This window comes from Neovison vison, chromosome 3 (assembly GCF_020171115.1).
Source record: "Neovison vison isolate M4711 chromosome 3, ASM_NN_V1, whole genome shotgun sequence".
Lineage (NCBI taxonomy): Eukaryota > Metazoa > Chordata > Mammalia > Carnivora > Mustelidae > Neogale > Neogale vison.
Genome location: NC_058093.1, coordinates 201,507,952 through 201,528,864, shown reverse-complemented (window position 1 = coordinate 201,528,864; position 20,913 = coordinate 201,507,952). Strand labels below are relative to the sequence as shown.

Genomic DNA, 20,913 nt, shown 5'->3' with positions numbered 1-20,913 from the left:
GCCATCGGTTGGAACATTCATGTCCTGGGAGGTAAGGAGACCTCCCCGAAGCCATAGTGCTAAGAGGCATCGGAAGGATCAGACCTGAGCTTTGAAAAATCGCTGGTCTGCTTCTCAAGCCACCACCAGAGGTTTGGGGTTCAGGGAGGTGGGTCCGACTCTGAGGCCACTACCCTCGACTCCGCTGACTGGGGGGAGGAAGGCCAGCCTGTAAACCTTGCTCACCCAAGTCTGGCGGCTAGAATCTCTTTTCCCAGATTCTGCTGCTCTTACCCATTCTTCACGTTCTCATTGGTCTTGTGAACTAAAGTTCTCGGGGTGCCCGAGGGCTGGCCCCGCTTCTCTCTGCTGGTGTGCTCCTGCGGGTTTGGCGCTGCGCGTGAGGTTCTCAGGCTCGCCCCTCCTTCACCGTGGGGTGCTTGTGGGTGTCTGCAAGGAGCTCGGCCACACAGCCTTGCCCACTTGCCAGAGGTCCTTCCTGCCTCGTGTCCTAGTCGCAGCCCCAAGCTTCGCCCTTGTTCCCTGTGATCAGGCACGGCCTGGCCGTCATCGTGCCTTCCCTGGATGTGTGTGGGCCCGTGCTTGGGGCTCCATCTGCATCAGGACTGTCGTCCTGCTCCGAGTCCCTGCGGCCCTGCCTGCTCAGGCCTCTTCTCTTGCTGCCCAGCGGCTGGGTCTGTTAGGCTCCAGGCACAGAGAAGCGCTCTGTGTTCTTGAGCAGAAAGGTGTTTAACGGAGGGACCAAGGCGCTCGCCAGATGGCCACATGGTTATCAGCTGTGCATGTAGAGCGGGGGCCCAGCTCCCACTCCTCGGCACTCCCCAAGAGGGTCTGTGCAGGGGATGTAAACGCCACCGACAGCCCACACCTGCCACATGGTGCATGTGTCCCCACCATGAGTGGAAGGGCCGTGGTCCCCGCCTCTTCTCTAAACACCACCCCAGTGCGTCGGGTCAGCAATGCAAGCGAAGGGGGTCTGCAAAATGCAGTTGCCTGGCTTCCAGCCCCGGTGATTTGGGGGAGATAAAGGAAGGATCCCAGTGGGTGAATGATGTGTGTGCAGACAACAGAAGCCAGCACTCTCCATTACAGTGTCCGCTTTGCATAAGCAAACAGACGCGTATCTCCTGCTCCCTTCAATGAAAGGGGAGCCCAAAGGCCCCTCACCATTGCCTCCACCTTTGGCCGATCCCCTTGCTTCCTCTGGCTCCCTTCCCTCTCTTCTGGAGTGTGGGGGCAGCGAGAGATGGAATTGTCAGCTTGAGAGGCACGTGGACCAACCAAGGTCACCTTGACTTCCTGTGGTGAGCGAGTCCCAGCATGCAGACGCTTTCGTGTTTTGGCATCTGTCTCATTTCTAGTGAAATAAAAGTTTCGGCTTTTTTTGAATATCTACCCCCCCACACAAAGGGGTGGAGGAAAGGTGGCCTTAGCCATGTGTTTTCTAATTTCTTGTTGGTTTGTTTCGTCTGTTCTAGTGGCGTTGATTTTACTTTGTAGCCTCACCGCCTTCCGGAGCCAGGCAGGTGCCAGGAATGTCAGAGGGTGCCAGTTATGCCCTGGGAGCTGGGGCTGGGGAGCCAGGACTGTGTTCTCAGAGTCCCTTTTTCTTTTTAAGAAGCTAGGGAAAGTTTTTCTAATTTAAATATCATTACACATTAAGCTATTTGTGGGCCAAATGAAACTTTTATTTGGGGTGAGGAGCTGTGAGCCATTCTTTTGCAACCTTTTGCCTATATCTGGCCTCCTGATCCCAACAGGTCAGATATCTGCAGATAGGACTTTGATGTTGGGGTTACTGTGGACCCCCAGATCCACCCCGAAGTGAAATGGTTCAGTGATTCCTTCATAGACACAACCCACATGTTTCTGTTGTGTTCGGACTGTGTGATGACAGGTGGATGCCCAACCTCATAGTAGCCATTATATTGTTATCTGACAAGCCTTTAGGCAACATCGGGAAAAATAGTGGTTACCTTAGATCTACAGACATTAACTCAGATGTGATTCTGATTGTGAGAGAGCAAAACCACAGGGCAGAAGGCCAAGGTGGGTTAGTGGTTAGAGATGGAAGATGCTTAGATCAAAGATAGGTTAGTTTGTTTGTACTTAACAACCAGACAACACCAGCCTTTTACAAGATACGTCACATAAAGCCCACATGTCTGTAATCCTTGGCAATCCTGGCAGACCTGGGATGCGTGGTGCGTGTGCCATGATGTCCTTGCGCTGCCGCCATGTATCTGGGGGACATCCGCGTGTTCTTCCTGGTTTCCCACAGCCCCTCCTGGTCTGTTCGCTTCTTCCCTCTACCCCCCTGGACCCTGTAGACATTTGGCTAAGTTCTGTTTCTTCCTAGCAGAATTCTGTTCTGTAGTTCACAGCAGTCAAGGTATTATAGAGATGTGATTGGAATTGGATCTTCAGGACGAGAATTGTTCCTGCAAGAAGGAGCACAGCAGGGGGTATTGTATCCAACCCTGTTGGTCGTCAGCCCTCCCATTATCTTCCTCTGGTTCAACCAGGCCATCCATTCATGGCAAAGCTCTCCCCCACCCCTGCCAGCCCCCTTCCAGCTGGGATGACTCATTCTGGTCTGGAAATTGCTGAGCTATTGAAACTATGTCAGAAATAGCTTGATTCTGGACATTCTGTTATGTGGGTGAAAATAAACGCCTCTTTGGTTAAAGCCACTCTAGCTGCATTTCTTGTTATTGGTGCCTATGTTCACGGCGGTTTTATAGGACGCTCGAGAGTGCTGCTGCTGGTCTTCCCTGCCACGGTCGGGGACCACAGCCTGCCCTATGTTCTGCAGCTTTCCTTCTGCAGATGGGTGTGTTCCTCTTCCTTACTCTGTCCTTAGTCCATCACTGTTGGCGGGTGTTGCCAGTACTAAACACACGAGCTCTGTGACTCTGCTTGTGCAAGATAGTTTTCCTCTCTGTGCCTCCGTGTCCTGATCAATGCAATCTGGCTGATAACAGTGTGGCTGGCTGCTGTAAGGATTATAGGAAGCGCGTGTAAAGATCTCTGGACAGTGTCTGATACATTGTAAAGGCTTAAGATCTCTGAACAGTGATTGATACACTGTAAATGCTTAAGATCTCTGGACAGTGTCTGATACATTGTAAATGCTCTGGTGAGAGAGAAAGGAATCCTCTGATACTTTTTAAGCAATCACAGTTGGAATCCTCCCCGTTTTTTTTTTTTTTTTTTTTTCACTCTTGCGGTGCATCTGAGACTGTGAGGTTGGGTATTAATGAATATGGTAGTTCTTCCTGGATCTAGGTGAACTCAGGCTTTTCCCTAGGGAGAGATTTGGATCCGTGCCTCCGTCGATCTGTTTTTAGAACATTGGTATGGTGTCAGACTAATGCACTTTCATCAGTACTTAACCTAATTGCCCCGTAAATCCCTCCGATTATGAGCTGTTTACTTCCTAATGCATCCTAGGAACACACTTGTAATTCACTTATGCATTCACACAGCAGCCTTCTAATAGTTTGTGTGTGTGTGTTAAGATCATTTATTACTTACCTGCTACTAACCTGAGGACTAGAGTCCACATATCCATAAATTTGAGGGTTTTAGCGATGTTCAGCTAGTGGACAGGCTGTGATGATGAGGACTGTTGGCTCCCATCTCCTCCGTCTCATGTTTGCCTGAGCTGGGTGATAAAGAAAAAAGGAGTGAAGACTTTGTGTTGGAACAAGAAATGGACCCATTCCTGTATTAGGGATAGAGCTGCTGAAGGCTCGCGTCTCGGAAGGAGGGCATCACCTTGGTCAGTTCCAGTCCTGCCTCCCAGACTGTCTCACCTGATCTAGCTCCCAAAGGGGAGGGTCGAGCCATGGTCCTCACGAGCTGCAGCTGAAGTTTCTGTCTTGGCCGGGACTTAAGGGCTAAAATCCCCCTCGATACTGTGTTCTTGAGATCATGACAGTGCCTTACTCCTGTTTGTGTTTTCACCATGAGATTGACTGAAGGGCACAGTGTAGGGCAGAATTCTAGGTGATCTAGTGTCATGGAGGCAAAGGAAACATTTACCATGATTGACCTCAGACTCTGGTTAAGAAATGAACACGGAAATAAGAGGACACTTACTGCGCCTTGAGCATTTTTACCTCACAGGCGCATTCTCATTTAATTCAGCAAGTCCTTCTATATTGTGTTAAGATATGTATAACATAAAATTCACTATCTGACCCATATTTAAGTATGAGCTCAGGGGTGTTAAGCACTTTCATGTTGCCGGACAGCCATGACCGCCAACGCCTCCAGAACTTTTCCATCTTGCAAAAGTGAAATTCTGCGCCTGGTGAGCACCTTCCCTCCAGCCCCCAGCACCCACCATCTACTTCCCACCTCTGGGACTGCGACCCCTCTAGGGACCTCACAGAAATTCAGTATCTGCCTTTTTTGTGTCTGGCTGACTTCACTCGTGTGATGTTTTCCAGGTTTATCCACCTTAGAGCACAGGTCAGAAATTCCTTCCTTTTTAAGGCTGAGTACTGGTACCTTGTATGAGTACATCGGATTTTGTTTATCCTCTCGTCCATTGGTGGGCACTTCGTCAACAAGTTTTAAAGCCCGAGTTATTGTCCTCATTTATTCAGACTCAAAGAGCTTAAAGAATTTGCCCAAGGTTAGGAACCTATTGATTGGGAAGCTCTAACTCTTGGAGTCCAATTTGTATTTTTCTATATAACTCCCTGTAACAAACTCTTGGTGCGATGATGAGATTTTAAGAATGGTCCACACAGACTTATTTAAAAGCACGGAGCCAGGGCGTGTGTTAATAATCTGCTCATCTCCCTTTATCTCTCTGGAATCAGGAGGATGGGTGCCCTCTAGGATACCCATGTTGCATTGATTTCCCTTCCCTAAGAGCAGCCCAGAGTCCTTAATGGAAGTATCTTTTATGGACGGGACACAGCCTAGGGAGAGGTGGTCAAGTCTTGCTCTGTCCTGTGTGTGGCCAGCACCTGACCCAAACCAGGTCAACCTTATGATGTTCCATGGAACATGAACATGAAGTGGGCACCGGGAAACATGGTTAAATGGTAGATCCCCTGCCCTCTGGGTGAAAAGGTTTTGACCCTAGTGCTCTAGCTCCAAGATTACCTTCACCCATGCCTTTAACACCTGTCCATTTCCAGCCCCTGCACCTAACACCTCATCAATCCTGTGGACCCCTAGTGTCCTTGCAGTTGGTTCTGTCTTTTTAAAATAAGCCAGAATTGGATACTGCTTTTTGCAGGAAGAATTTTGAATAATTCAAGAATACAGTGCTTACCTATTCCCATTAAACTAGTGTTTACTCGATTTTGGGTATGTTACACGTCAATTATTCTTTTGCACCCCTGGAATTAAAAGTACAATGAGGTGAGACCATGCTACTTAAAATTTGGACCGTGTCACCTGGGAGCTGGTTAGAAATTTAAGATTGCAGGTCCCGCCCCAGACCCACAGAATCAGGATCTCCCCTTTAACCAAAGCTTTGGGAAACCTTGACCTAGCACATAATCCTTGATCTCAAAAATATCAGCTGGTTCAGAGAGACAGACCTATAGTTACATTAATTGGTATATTAACAAAATGGCAGGGAAGTAGACCCCGTTTGCTTCGCTTTTTCTGCCTCTTACAAATGTTTCTGGCTCCTACTGCTGTGTTTCTAACAAAAGGACCGCCACTCACTCTCGTTGTCTTTCATTTTATTTTTAGGCATCCTTTTGGTTTATTTTGTTCAAGAAGAGATAGTTAAATACATTATTTTATTTCCTTTTCCATAATATCAGTCTAAGCTGTTTGATACCAACTGCTCAATGAAAAGATCGCCGAGGTGCCTGCAGGTGAGTTCAGAGTGTTCAGAAAACAGTGGTCCTCTTGCAGATGCTGGGAAATGGACTCCGTACCCACTGAAGCCTGGGGATGTCTTTTAATGATTAATTCAAATATCTTCTGATTCATGAAATTTTCTCTGGCCTTCTCAACTGGCTGTGATCTCTTTCTTGCTTTTCAGTCGTTACAGCTGTAGTTTGTAAATCTTGTAGCGTCTGCCCGGTTTTACCTTATATCGTAGGACTTACCTGAGTACGAGCTCTAGACTTCCACAGATTATGACTTTTAGGGGTTTTCCCTGGTTCATGTTTGTACCCTTTTCATCTTTTCCCAAGTTATGGAGGATAGTATGTATTACTATTGTTGGCTGACTCTGTTGAAGACCGGGGTATCTCTTATTATTTTCGTTGTTCATCCTTTGTTCAATATGAGTGTCTGGAAGCATCTAAAATTTAGATTGGAAATTCAGAACCATGAAATCACAAGAAGGATGGAATTTACTGCCTCGTTAATCTTGTCTGCTCCAAACATGTTTCCTCTAATGTATATTTTACCGTTGCCTTTAATTCTTAATTAATGTGTAGTGCTGGGAAAGCTGGACAGCTCCATGCAAAAGAATGAAATGGGACCCCTGTCTTCTGCTATACACATAAGAAACTCAAAATGTATTAAAGGTGTAGCTGTTTTTAAAACAATGGCAGATGGGTAACTGACACATGAAACTGTTGTGTGACAAGGAAAAAAATCACAGAACTAGGAGAGGTAGCAGGTGTGTGGGTCCTTGTTAATTATGTTTTCTAGAGCAGCAGGGAGAGATCTAGCAGGTGGGACATCAGGTGACAGGGGAGAGGTCTCCCCGCTGTGCCTGATGCAGAGCACACTGACTTCCCCTCCAGCGTGATGTGGGCCCAGGACCTAGATGACAACATGGTCTGGCATAGTCTTGACTTGAGTGGTCACTGGAGCACAGCCCCTCCATGGTGTGATCAGAAGGCTAAGTCATGGGGCTGAGTTTTCCATGACATCCTTTGACCCTCTGTGACATTCTATGACCCTGACTAATTGCTTCAAGCCCTGCACCAATGTCCATTGTCCTGTAACTTTGTAAGAGGCCATCATGTCTCTTGGGAGGCTACCCATGCCTCCAGTAGGTGGAGGGGGAATGAATCCTGTTCTCAAAGCGTGGTCTCTGAACCAACTGCCTCAGCATCACCTGGGAACTTAACTAGAGATGAAACAACCTTGACCTACACAGTTGGAAAATGTGGGAGTTAGGTCCCGCAATCTGTGATTCCGCAAGCCCACTGGGTGGTTTGGGTACATCTGAACTTTGAGAACCACTGCTCTAGGAGGGTTTGCAGCCAGAATAGGAGCAGTGTTGTCTGGGACTTGTGATAGGGGAAGGAATGAGGCTAATATAATGAAGAGGGAGAAAGGAGCCTGGTGGCATAATACATGAACATTGATATTTTGGTTTTATCCGTTCACAGAGGTCACCTGGTTTTTCACAGACACATAGTTTTGTTCTCCCCTTAGCACTTTTTTCAGAATCAGTGTACATAAAAAGGAGACTTTACAGGTTTTAGAAAGAAAATCGATTGCCTTTTCCCTCCAGTGAACAGACAGGTATCTTCTTAATGTATCAGTGACTTGTCTGATGGGAGCTTTGGTTCCCTAAGAGCTGTCCTTGCTCAGAGGGTTTCACTTTCTGGTGACATCTGAACCTTCATCCGTGGAATGCAGTTCTGTATCTGGAGGGCTTGAAGATGGGTTTCCAAGGAGAGCCTTTAGTCTTCTTGGCCGGGTATCACCCCCTGATCCTTGCAGAGAAGTCAGCATCTGTCACCCTCTGCAAACCACTCCAGTCTGCTAAGTGGAAAACCAGTGCTTTTCAAGTGAATGAACATCAGAGTTCTTATTTCTGCCACTTCAGGGTCAAAAGGGCTGAATTAAAACTCCTTAAAACACACTTCACTGTTCTTCCGCAGCAATTTTCGCTTAAAAGCCAGGGCTTCTGGGTGATTGTTTGTTCTTCTTGCCATGTGTTGTCTGTTTTCCCCCATGGCAATCAATATTTCGCAGAATCAAGCAGAAACGACTGCTCATCTGTCAAGACTCCCCCACTCCACCCAGTCCGCACACTCACTGGGGGCTGGGCTGCATTATCTGGTACAATACACTTGGGCAGTAGTGACTCCAGCCTTGAAAAGTATGTTATATGATGATTGGGGGAATTAAACGCTGGACACCTGCCATGAATAGCTCAGCAAACAACCTCTAAATCTTTTGAGAGTTGTAGGTGCAAGTTGCATAGGCAAGTACTCGTAAATAGGAAAAGGCATTTAAAATACAAACTGAATTTATTTTGGTGTTGGTGACCATCCGTCCGTCCATCTGTCCATCCACCCAGGAGTCAGCAATTCCGTTTCCTCCACAAACACTGAGTATGTGCACTAAAGGATTAACCTTACCTAGACACAGTTTTGGCCCTCTGTCCCTTGCTCCTGGTGCGGGGGGGAGGACCTCTAAACCTAACAAGAATGTCTTTGTTTACCTGGGGACCTTGGACGATGCTGGACGGTCTGCGCTACTAATGTGATCTATGGCACAGACCTTGATCCCTGAGATAGTAACTCCATCGTTAGAGGGGTTTGAGTCTAAGTTCAGCCATGCAGACGGTTAATCATGTCTATGGTAAAAACGTCCAGTAAGTCTCTGGACACCAAGCTTTCAGTGAGTTTCCTGGTTGGCAGTATCCATACGTATCATCACACATCATCGATGGCATAATACCATAGATGCTAGGAAAGGATAGCAAGATGTTCTACGCCCGCGTTGCCCACTGTACCGTTTCCTGTTACTGATCTTAATTAGCATCCTTTCATTGTAATGAACCATAACTCAGTGTAGCAGTCTTGCTGAATTCTGTGAGTTCTAGTGATGTATTGTACTGGGGGGTCTTTGGGAGCTCCTGAATCACAAACGGCCTATGCAAAAAGCCAGGACCTACATGAGCACAGAGACACAGAGATGAGAACACAGTCTCTTCATTTCTAAGGTCGACAAGGAAAAGAGCGTAATAAACACCTGTTGAAAATACAAGGGAATGATTGCACCAACCACCCATTCCTTACCCTTCCAGGGACGGATGCTTTCTTTGGAACTGATTGCATTCTGAGGGTTGCCTTTAAACCAGCATTTTTGTAGAGGTGCTTCAATCAGATGGTACACTCAGGTGTGTAAGAAATGGGATTTTTATTCCTCTAAACTTACTGTAATTTCTCTTTCTTGCCTTCTACTTTCTACCCATGTGGCGGAAAGTTCACCCCATCATCCGTAAGTAGGTCAGTATGGTTTTTCGTTAGTTCTGAGTTCTCCTTCTCTTTTCTCAAAAGCTGCTTCTAGGTCTCAGGCATTCCTGTAGTGCCTGTTTTGGGATGGAGTGAGGGAGGATGGCATTGGTCATATGTCCTGCTTGTGATGCCTGGTCCTCCTCTGTCCATCCTGTCTCATCACAGCTGTGTCCTTGCTCAGTTGCTTTGCTGATTTCTCTCTAACCAAGCTGGTCTGCGCCATTCACGGACACAGAGGAATGTTAGCACCTTTCTCAGGTGGTTGTGGGGCTATGGTAAACTCTGAGGCTTCTTAGGGTCTCTGTACCTGGAAGTGACAGACCCATCTCTCTGCCCATCTATATTTTCCTTGCCGATTTCCCCACTTTCCCTGGGCTCTACTCAAGAAAATCTGGAGGGAACTAGGTATTGGTTTCCCCAATACCCATTCCAACCCCCTTCTAGCTTTTTTTTCCCTGAACTATAGAGAGTGTAAAAACCAAAATGACATTTCCCAAGACCCTTGTAGCGAGGGTTTCATCTGTATACTGTGTTCTTCCTAGAAGATGCTGCTCGTAAGACCAAGGGGGCGAAGTCAGCTCTACACAGGCACAGGTTACCCTGTGCGGAGAAGTCAGCCAACACAGAGGACCCTGGTACTTCCTAGTCAGCTTTTATGGTGTGTGTATCTTGCAGTCTCTAGCATATACAGCTGCACAGGAAGTAGTGGCATCTGCCATGATTTTTTTTGCTAGAACAGTGTGGTGGTATAATTGAGCCATTTTCCTGGCTGCATTGCTTTTGGCTTTGGAGCATCTAAATTTGTTTATGGGCCCCTCACAGATCCAATATGGCTGCTGTTGACTGCACGCAAGCACCCTGACCCGTACATATATTGATAGATTAAGAACTCTGTTGCCTGTTTATTGATAACAATGGGAAATGTGCATATCTAGGCTTCCAAGTCGATGAGAATCAGCACATTCTTCTCTCTGCATACAAATATATAGGGAGCCCTAATTGCCCATAATAATTTAAAGGCTGCTTGGGAGGCATGTAGATATAACAAGAGAAACCAGTCGGGCTTTCTAGTGCTGAGATCCAAGTGTCCGTCAAGGAGCCATCCAGGTCAGAAAGGGTCATTCCCAACCCTCCCCCCACCCCCCAAAGGTGGCAGAAGCTCCATGTGGTTTTGGGGTTTTAAAGTCAGCAGCACCTACGTTCTCCCCCACTTGCCTCTTACTTTGTATTCTGTACACACGCTTACGGGATGCGTCAGTAAGACAGGAAATCCTCAATGCCACGATAAAATATAATGTCCCCACACGTGAGCATCGTTCTTATAATCACAGCCATTGCATTTAAACTAGTTTAAATAAACTACAAAACACGTGAGAAAAAATCCGAGAGCAGAACAATGATTAGAACATTCATGAGTGAGCCCCATTAAGGCTCTCTTAGATTTAATATCCAAGTATCTTTTTTAAGGGTAAATGATCCATTTTCATAAATACCCACACTATGAAGAGAAAAGTTCTAAAACTGAGACATGGAGAGGTTATGGAGTGGGAAAAGAAGTCTCGAATTAATACCTCACACTTCGTCTTGTTTACCACCCCCTCTCCCCAAGGCCAAGGGTGTTTTAATTAGAACTGTTTCCTTACAAATTTATGCATTTGTATTGTTCAATATTAAGTCTGCTAACAGCATCTTAATTTTGTGCCTTGGCTGGATACCTAGAACTTGGAATTCATTTGCAGCTAGCCAGGCTTAGGTAACGATAATGATAATTAAATCTCATGCTTCAGTATCTTAAGTATGATAATGCTTCAGGCATGAGGGAGGAAGTTTTCTCCTTTCTGTGCCATTTTCCAATTGGTTAGGTGCGTTATGGTGATTTGAATGCATCTTTTCATTCCTGATGCAACGGAGAACAATTACCAAAGGCTAGACAGTTGGGTCAGGTCTGGAAATGATGACATCTGTGATGTTCTGAATAAAAAATGACATATGCCCATGTGACTAAAATCAATAGCAGGCCCAAAGAATTGCAGTAATTAGGCTATGAAACTTGTGTCCTAGGAGTTGGAGGTGACCGGTATCAACCTACCATCTTACCTCCATTCGCCTGCTTCCTCCGTGTTTCTTTTTATCTACTCGCCAATCATTTTTTCCTTGTAGTTTTCATTTTTGTCATTCTTTCCCCCTCACATTTACATACATCATTGGCCTCTCAGGCATTACTGCTGTCTACTTAGAAGCAAAATTTTAAGATATCATTGACGGCTGTGTTAATGTGTCCTAAGACCAATATTAGTTCCTCAGTATACTATTTTTGGGAAGGTGGGATATTGAGATATGAGTAGTGTTAGCACTTTTTTTTTCCTTAAGAGAGAGAGCTCACAGGTGCACACTCACAGGTGTGGGAAGTCAGGGGGGCATGGAGCAGAGGGAGAGAGAATCTTTTTTTTTTTTAATTTTATCTACTTATTTGACAGACAGAAATCACAAGTAGGCAGAGAGGCAGGCAAAGAGGGAGGGGGAAGCAGGCTCCCCGCCAAACAGAGAGCCCGATGTGGGGCTTGATCCTAGGACCTTGGGGTCATGATCTGAGCCGGAGGCAGAGGCTTTAACCCACTGAACCACCCAGGTGCCCCGGGAGAGAAAATCTTAAGTAGCCTCCATGCCCAGCTCAGAGCTCAACGTGGGGCTCCATCTCACAACCCTGAGATCATGACCTGAGCCAAAATCAAGAGTAGGACACTCTACTGGCTGAGCCACCCAGGTGCCCCAGTGTTGTCACATTCTTAACTGACAGGGTAGATGTAATAATTCAAGGTAGGCTGCTCAGCTTCAACTTTTTTTTTTTTTAGATTATTTATTTATTTGACAGAGAGAGATGACAAGTAGGCAGAGAGGCAGGCAGAGAGAGAGGGAAGCAGGCTCCCTGCTGAGCAGAGAGCCCGATGCGGGACTCGATCCAGGATCCTGAGATCATGACCTGAGCCGAAGGCAGCGGCTTAACCCACTGAGCCACCCAGGCGCCCCTCAGCTTCAACTTTTAACCTTTCTTCCTGATGGCTTGTAATGCTGTCAGTCGAGACCTGCACCTGTTCTGCCAACAGAGACCTCCTCTTCACCCAGGTGCTGTCCTGGGTGCTGAAGTCAGAGGTGTGATGTGGCTCCAGTTGGGGAGACAGAAATAAATCATTGCAACCCCCTTCAATACGAAGGATAAAGAAAGACATAGAGGAAACATTTAAAATGCATGACTTAGAAAATAACATGAATTCTACTGATTTGATGAACTTTTTGATGGTTCTAAAGTTATGCTTAAAATGTGACAACTTGAGGGCAATTATACCTTCTAATCGATGAAACAAATTATGTGCTATGAGTAGTCATATTTTGGGTTTAAATTCTTATTTATTTAACTGGAGGGAACTTTTTGTATGAGGACTGTATAATCACTGGTGTTTAAAGCTTCTGTAATTCCAAGTCACATATTTATTATACTTCTGCCTTAGATTGTAAACAAGGAATTACAGATGCTTGCACCAGAACATAGTATTTGTGGATATGTTAATTGCAAGAGACAGAAACCCTACTGAAACTGGATCAGGCAAAATGGGGAATTTATTGGTTCATAAAACTGGGAATTCCAAGGGTGGCACTGCTTTCATGCATGACTGATTCTAGGATTTAAACAGAGCCATGGGCAGTAAATCCTTTCCGGCTTCTCTGCTCTGCCTTCCCTTGTCCATTCACAGAATGGTTCCTCTCTTGGATGAAAATGTGGCTTCCAGAATCCCCAAGTCTGCATTCTATCCTTCAACAATCCCAAGTTAAAGATGGGACTCCCCAGTGTCCCTCAGATGTGTAGGAATTTTCTGTGGCCAGTTTTGATGCCATGCTATGTAATGGTATGACTGGTCAGGCCTTGACCGAATGCCCACCTTGACTTCTATTACAATCAACCTACCTTGTCTGCATGGACTTTGGGTGAGGACAAGGTGGAGACATAGCTTATGGTATCAGAGAAAGAGGCAATGAATTCCTGGGAAGCAGGGAAACCGATGTTCAATACCCGTTTCCAAAGCACCAATGTTCAGATACCAGTACAATCTCTCTGTGACCATGTCGTCTCTTGCCTCACTTTGTGTTTGTGTTTTGCTTGGTGTTTGGTTTTGTTTTTCTTCTCCTGATGGCATGCCTTTGGCTGATATGTGTCACGATTATGACATTTCTGGCTTATTTTCTGCCATTCTTGCCAGTAGGAACTTAGAACTATGGCAACAATAGAAAACACAAACACACAAAATCTGTTTCTAATTTTGCAGTGGAGGTAGGGACCCCCAGGGAGGGAGGGGGATGGATCCGTGGAAGTGGGAAGGGGAGGAACATCATGGGAAATGTAGGCTCTGGATTCTTTGCTCTCTACCAGGTCTACCTGTGCTAGGCTGGTGTGTTTCAGTGGCTGGGGGCCTTGACCTTGTGCATGTCTGTCCTTCCGGCCCTCTGGAAGGAACATCCTGGAGTCATTCCAGGGTACACTGTGCTCCTCCGTAGCCCATAAAGGAATAAAGAGCATTTCGTAGGATGCATTTTCCTCGTGGAAGATGAAATGTGTGAAAACACTTATGGGTTTCATAAGAATCTGTCCTAGGAATCTGGCTTACAGTGTGCTAGAATTCCACACCTCCCAAATGTGTACAATTTATATTTGTGATTGAATTTCATTGTAGAATTTTTTTTTCAAAGAATGTCATGGCTGAGCTCCTACTTTCAGAATTCTCCTCTATCTTTTTACTACTCGAGGCCGAATTCCATTTGCCAAGTGTCCTTTTAAAAATGCATGCTTGAGTATACCTGTCCCCCGCCAGTATAACACCTCTAAATGGAGGACCCAGTTTGAATCTGTGGGAAATTCTGTGACCGTCTGAGCTCCACCAGTGGGCCAAACCCGATGGGACGTGCTCGGTCTATAGATAATGGCAGGCCCACCTTGGGGGCATTTTATGGTCTGCAGAGACCAGCTCAGCCAGTGTAGCTGCAAGTTTCAAATGCTGTGTCATGGTTGAAATGCAGGTAAGAGAATCTGAACATAATACTTGGATTTCCTGGGTATACATTTTTATTTTTAAAAGGATTTGTCCGCAATCCCTGTAGGGGAATGACATTTCTGTTTTTGCACCGCCAGGGGGAACACACTTATGTGATGGCTCGAGAGATAATACCGTGTTCTCCGGGGGCTCCCCACTCGTCGCGCATGGCTGTGTTATTTGCTTCTGGGGAATCCTGATGGAACATTACTCTCCAGCATCATTTTACTTATCACTCTGGGAAGTAGTACAGCTCTGTTTTATGTAAATACTGGGTGTGCGTTAGAGGACAGTGGGCTGCATTTTTTTGTTGTTGTTGTTGTTAAGTGTATCTTTTTAACACTTTAGGAAGCTGAAAAAATATTTTGTGATATTCTGGTCATATATTTATGCAAATAAATTGGGCAGGATTATACCAGAATTCTTTTGACTGTTCCTCCCAACCAGTGGGAGCACGTCTGGTATCCGCTGCCTGCATGCTCTTGTCCGTTCTTGTAGACATGTGATGTATCTGGTGAGGGAGGTTTTACACAGGCTTCTTTATAGCCGTATCCTCTCTACCCCGTGCTTCTTCGGGGACACCAGGAAGTATATTGTTTCTATTGATCAATCAAACTAGCCTCCTTTCATCCACCTGCTTCTGTTCCTACCTGCTGTGTTCTGTGCTCTACAGATTTACCCAGTTCTCTGTCCACGAGGTAAACAGATCATGTCAGTCCCTTGTTCTGTAGTTTCCCATTGTGGTCACGATAAAATCTCTGGGACAGCTACCAGGGCCACGCTCAATCTGTCCCCTTTCTCCTTGTGTGCATGCATGTTCCACTGCACTTTCACACACTTAAAAAAACCACTCGCTCACACCAGACCAACTCCTTTCTACTCCTGCGAGTTTTACCTGGACTTCCATTGGGGCCTTTGAAGTTATTGTTCCATTCTGGGGGGGAACTTCTGTTTCCCCATTCAGTGTATCCATGAACAATGTCCGTGGTGTGCCACAAGCCAGACAGCCATAGAACATTTTTAACACTGAGCATTTCCGTGACTTCTGTGTCACTGGGCAGCCGAGGGTCACCTGGAGACTGTCTGGTGCAGGCTAAGTTCAGTGAGGTGGCTCTTCTGGTCTTGGCTGGGCTTACTCACACCCCTGAAACCAGTTGGCTGTTCTGGGAGCATCTTGGTTCCCCTGCCTCTTCTCTTGATCTGGGATCAGCAGATGAGCCCAGGGGTGTTCTCACAGCTGTAGCCATATACTAGAATGTACTAGATTTCTTGAGCACTGACTCAAAGGCATACCTGTTTCATCCTATGGACCAAAGCATGTCCCATGGGCTGAACTCAGAGTCAGACAAGGCAGAAGTATTCCTCCCCAAATTTGCATGGCAAAGCTGTGAAGGCATGATGGGTGCAGAATCATGCCCAGTTGACTGTAAGCACTGCATCTTGGCTGGTACTTCTTGTCATTAGCTCATTCAGTTAAGACGCCTGCCAGATGTCTTAGCTCTCTGCCCTCACCTGGCATGCCACTGGAGGCATCTCTGTTATATTGAGGCACCTTGTCTCCTAAGGTCACCTTGTTTGCACATTACTGTGTGTCCCTCCCTCCTCACTAGAACAGAAGGTCCCTACATCTGCTCTCAGCACCTAAAACAGCCCAGATACACCGCAGGCCCTCAGGACAGTGTTATCTGACAGGTGCAAATGTCAGTTTCTGTTCCCGTTCATGTTTGCCTATTACCTGATTTCATTAAGAATTAATGAGGAGGTCAGGTTTTGAGCCCAGGATCTACGTGGAACACAGTCTGTATCGAGGAGTAAGGCACTTTCTCTCCTGCCCTGTTTGTCCCCTGTGAAAAGAAGCTATTAAGTTGTAGAGGTCTGTTCTCTGCTCTCCATGCTGCCTGTCAGTGATTATAGTCCTTGAGCCTGTTGAATAAGGTAAAAACGTACGCAGCTTTCACTCCGGAGTGCCATGGGAAGTGGTCTGCCCGTGGTCTGAACAGCATTCCCGGGAACTGAGAGCCTTCTCAGCAAGTGCCACTTGTGTCCCTGCGAGGGGCAGGTACCGTGCCTGAGGTTGAAGACAGGGTATGCCAGGCAGGCAAGGACGCTGCTTCTAGACTCTGACAAGAACAGCAAATGTGAGACGCCGGCATCAATAGGTCACCTGGAAGTCATTCCCGCGGGACCTGGGAAGCTCTGAAAACATGGGTGCGGGGCTGGGAATCATTGCTAAAGTAGTTCTGGCCACAAACACATTCTCACCGTCGTGGCAAATGATTTTGGCCACTTCTGACGGCCTCTCACACCGTCGTAGCTCCTATATGTTTTGGCTTCATGCATCCTGTGCAATATATCCCCCTTTCCCTTTGTTCCAGTCAAACTGAAGGCAGCCCTGCATGACAGAGAATCTCTCCCTCTCTTTTTAAAAAGAGTTTATTTATTTATTTGCCAGAGAGCAGGAGAAAGAGTGAGAGAAAGCACAGGAAGGGGGAGCAGCAGAGGGAGAGGGGAAGCAGGCTCCCTGCGGAGCAGAGAGCCCGATTCGGGGCTCCATCCCAGGCCCCTGCGACCATGACCTGAGCTGAAGGCAGATGGTTCACCGACTGAGCCACCCGGGTGTCCCAGAGAAGCTCTCTTGATGGTCTCTCTCCCCACAGGAAAGCAGCATATTCGTTGCCGCTGGACTTGGATTCAATGCTAATGTTCCCATTCCCGATGATCTCTCTGAAAACTGTCAAGAAAATCTCTTTCTTGAATACTCTCACATGTACAAATCACGCAGAAGCATATCACGTCTTAAGTGAGGCCATGTGGCTTAGGGGTTGTAGAGCCGAACCAGCTTATAAAACAAAACCCTTTTGAAAACCATCACTGCCTCCTGAAGGGAAACCCTGGGAAATACTGTTTGTCATCAAGCTGTTCTGTCCCCTGTGCCCTGCCAGTCAGAGGGGAGTCATCCTGTGCCCATGGCTCCACCGTGAACCACAGAAGCCCCAAAGCAAGCCCCTTGCTTTTGGTAGGGTGTCTCGGGAAAATGTCAAAATGGGACCTGTGAGGACTTGTCTTCGCTTGAGGTTAGACAGTCCGTGGGTAGTTTCGCCTACAATGTCAAATATCGAGTAGGGAAAGGAGCAGGTAAAGGAAGGCTGTCCCCTGCTCAGCATTAGCCTCAACTTCTTGGCGACCATTGCTAGTCTTCTTGAAAAGCCGGAGAGTCACACCCCGTTAGTGTTTGCCATCAATATTTTTCTCTTAACCTACCCACCCCCTTTCGCCACCTCCTGCTACCCATCCCCTTTCCAGCCCACTCAAAACCAGTCAGAAACCCTTCCCGGCTTTCAGGTGTCTGGGACCTGATTGACGTCCCTGATCTGTTAGCCCACATTCGAATTCAGAGACCTGTGTGACCGGTGCTGCTCGCCTTTCTCCCATGCTTGGTAATGGGGGATTTCATGGCAGGATAGACTATCTGGGGTCACGAGGCAATTTCATCTCCCGTTTCCTTGAGTGTGTGTGGATTTACTAGCACAGCCCTGAGGACTGCGATCCCACGCCCGGGCCGGCCCTCCTCCCCTCTTAGGCTTGTAGCTCAGCTTGGTGAGGCTCTCACACCTTCGACCTCCCGAGCTCTCACGCACATCTGCGTGTCCACGGCCTTTCTGCATGGTGATTGGTCATATGACATGTTATTGAGACGTTTGGAAGAAAGTTCAGAGCACATAAACCTCAAAGGGCTCCGTACCTCTTCGTGGTTGATGGGATATCCTTTTGCAAATCGAAACTTTGCAAATCGTCCTCCTGCTTCTCTTCCTCTTCCACCTCCTCCTCGTCCTCATGACCATCCTTGTCCTCATCCACAAATAGCTAATCCATTACCCAAGGAAAGCACAAAGCCCAGAGGGCAAAGCTGTTAGTATCATCATCTTTTCAGGGGCTCCTGACAATCCTTACCCTGTGTCTCCTTCCTGACACCCCATCCTTGTTTTAATGAGATTATGTAATTGTACAGATCATATGAGACATAAACCACCTGTCCTCACACACACTGACAAAGCGCACACACTGCTGTGTGTTGTGTTGTGTCTCCTAAGAATACATCTGACGTGGTGTTTCCATGTCTGAACGTGGGGAGCTGGCCTGTGCTTTGTCCTAGATACATAGTATCTCATGGGGCAAATGTATCATTATTTATGGCTCATTTCCCTCCCGTCCGGATTCGGCTTATTTCCAATCTTCATGTCAGGGAACGCTGCAAAGAATATTCTTGTGTGTGTGTCATTTCCTGCATGTGAAAACACGGATGCCTGCTAAACATTTAGAAGTTGAATCATATGAACGATATGGCCAAATTCTGTAGGACTTTTGGGTTTTCCTGTGAAATGGCAGGTTTTAAAAACAGGGAGGATTTCCCAGCACTTAGGAGGTACAAGAGTAGCCTTGCTTTTTCTTCCTCTGTCCTGTTCTGTCTGGAAAGCTGGTCAGTCGAACCCAGGGCTGGAAGGCCATCTGCAGCAAGAAAGCAAGATATTTCCCTTTATTTTCCCCACTTCAAGTCACAGTGTTTTCTCGGTCCCGGAACCGAGAGGAGTGAGTCACACTCGGGGGTCCCTGTGTTCCCTTCAGTGGTCTTTCTGCCTTCTCTTCGTCACGGAGGGATCGAAGGCCTGTGTCGCAGTCAGTGGTGTCTGAGAGCCAATGGACTGTGATGATTTTTGTAATAAGAAATAGGACAAATGATGTGATTTAGAAACAATGAAACCCTTTGCTTCTTGTCAGAGGTGTTGTTCAGATAAATCTTCAACGGGTCACAGGACCTCTCTAGGTTAATAATTCAGTATGACTTCTGTGTTGGTGCTGGTTTTCACCACCAGTGTGCATGCAGCTCGAATTTCTGAAGGAAAGAGATGAGTTTTTATTCTTCCTTCCAGTTAAATGTTCAACGATCTGGGTTATCCATTCACAAGATGGATCCGGTCATGCATTCTCAAGCTCACAACCTCCATGCCTCCTGTGTTCCCTTCTTAGGATCAGTTCCTAACGACTTTGGCCAGTACCTGTCCCCGGCCTCCCTAGTGAAAAATAGCTTCCCGAGGGCAGGAATTTTTAAAACCCAGCACCAGATCTGCAGGGACTGCCTCTTGATAGACACCTAGTGAGCATGTGTTGAGTGAATGTTTTTATAGCCCCACCATTGCTCCTGAAACATAAACAATCGCAGACGCAAATCTTACCCCGAGTGCTAACGGACTGCTGGGTTCCTCCTGTGTAGCGGGAACGCTCTGTCTGGTCAAGGGGATTGGATCGGGCCGGCGACCGCTGAGTGCCATTTGCATCCTTCATTTTCCTGATGCCTTCTTCCAAAGCAGGATGTCCCTGCTGATACAGACACACGGTGACGTTTTCAATGAACCAAGCCAGAGGCTCTCCACCAGAGGAAGAAGACATGGGATTAATGAGTAATGGTGTGGTGTGAGGGTTGATCGGGAACTCTCATTTGCCAACACTATTGGACCTTTGCAATGCCTTTGTCTCTCCGCCCACATTCTAGCACTTTCCCTGCCACTCTCTCTTCCTCCCTTTTCATTGACGTGAAGGTATCCTGCTGTCACCGCCCCCCCCCCATGTGCCTTCTGGAGAGTCCTAGTTGTCCCTGATATTTCTATTTTTTCTTCTCCATCATAAACCATCCACACATTCATCTGGTCAGCTGGGCAGCACGGAGGGGGACTGGGTATTTGACCCTCTCTGTTCGCTGGGGAGTGCCAGGGGCCACGTGACTGAGGATAGTGAATGCTCATTCTCCAGTGGTCCCAGGACAAGGAGGCAGGCCCTGAAGATGCCTGTTCAAATGGGCTGAAAGTGAGCCATCCTGGACCCAGTGGTTGGGACAGTGAGGAGCTGCCAGGAGCCTGAGCCTTCTCCCCACCAAGCTGCCCCACAATGCTGGGCTGCTGCTACCCTCGCAGCCTGGTAAAAACTCCCTGGTTCTCTTCAAGCCCCGGCCATTTTGGTCTCTGCTTCGGCCACTGAAACGGGGCCTGCACTGATAACGCTCCTGGCCTCTCGTCTCTACAGCTAGGTGAGAAGCCTGTTCTTTGGACATGGTGCCAGGCTTGCAAGACTAACGGCGAGAAAGCCCAGTGGTCCTTGGAAGCACCTCCATCTTCAGCATGCGCCCGCGAGTGCTGGGTAGAAGAGGACCTGGAGGGGCAGTGGCTGGAAGGGGCGTAGCGTGGCAGGTGCACACAGGTCTGTTTTGGTCCTGGCGGTTCCAGGAGGATGGCCATCCTGAGGGTCCTGCTTCGTGCCTCAGAACCAAGCCAGCGTGCAGAGGAGGAGGCTTTGTTTACCACGAGTGGGATGGAACCTGCGGAAAAGTACTTCACGGAATATAAAAAACAGTCAGACTTGGCAACCTGCATCAGTGGCCAAAGGAGACGGATGCACCGCTGACCAGCACCCCTACCTCCTGGGAGCGGGCGTTTCCTTTCCAGCTGTTTTTGGTCCAGACTAGAGCTTGCTGGAACCTGCCCACTGAATCCAGGTGCTCATGGCCTGGAGAGTTGGAGGCCACGTGGCCCAGGGGTCTCCACGGGGATGGGATTCTGCAGGAAGCAGGCATCTGCACAAATACAAGC

General features: G+C 47.3%; 1 protein-coding gene and 1 long non-coding RNA gene across 3 annotated transcripts in view; one reads left to right on the top strand and one right to left on the bottom strand.

Annotated features, from left to right (window-relative positions):
- TMEM132D (transmembrane protein 132D) overlaps window positions 1-20,913 on the top strand; it is a 575,438-nt gene that overhangs the window by 209,039 nt on the left and 345,486 nt on the right. The window lies entirely within an intron of this gene.
- Window positions 1,667-19,690, bottom strand: LOC122903097. 2 transcript variants are annotated; one of them, XR_006383925.1, is made up of 3 exons: window positions 19,507-19,690; window positions 3,538-3,667; window positions 1,667-2,441 (listed from the first exon to the last, which is right to left on the bottom strand). It is a non-coding gene; the product is annotated as an uncharacterized LOC122903097 (long non-coding RNA). The 2 variants fall into 2 exon arrangements; XR_006383926.1 differs by lacking the exons at window positions 1,667-2,441; window positions 3,538-3,667 and adding exons at window positions 16,883-17,006; window positions 18,018-18,139.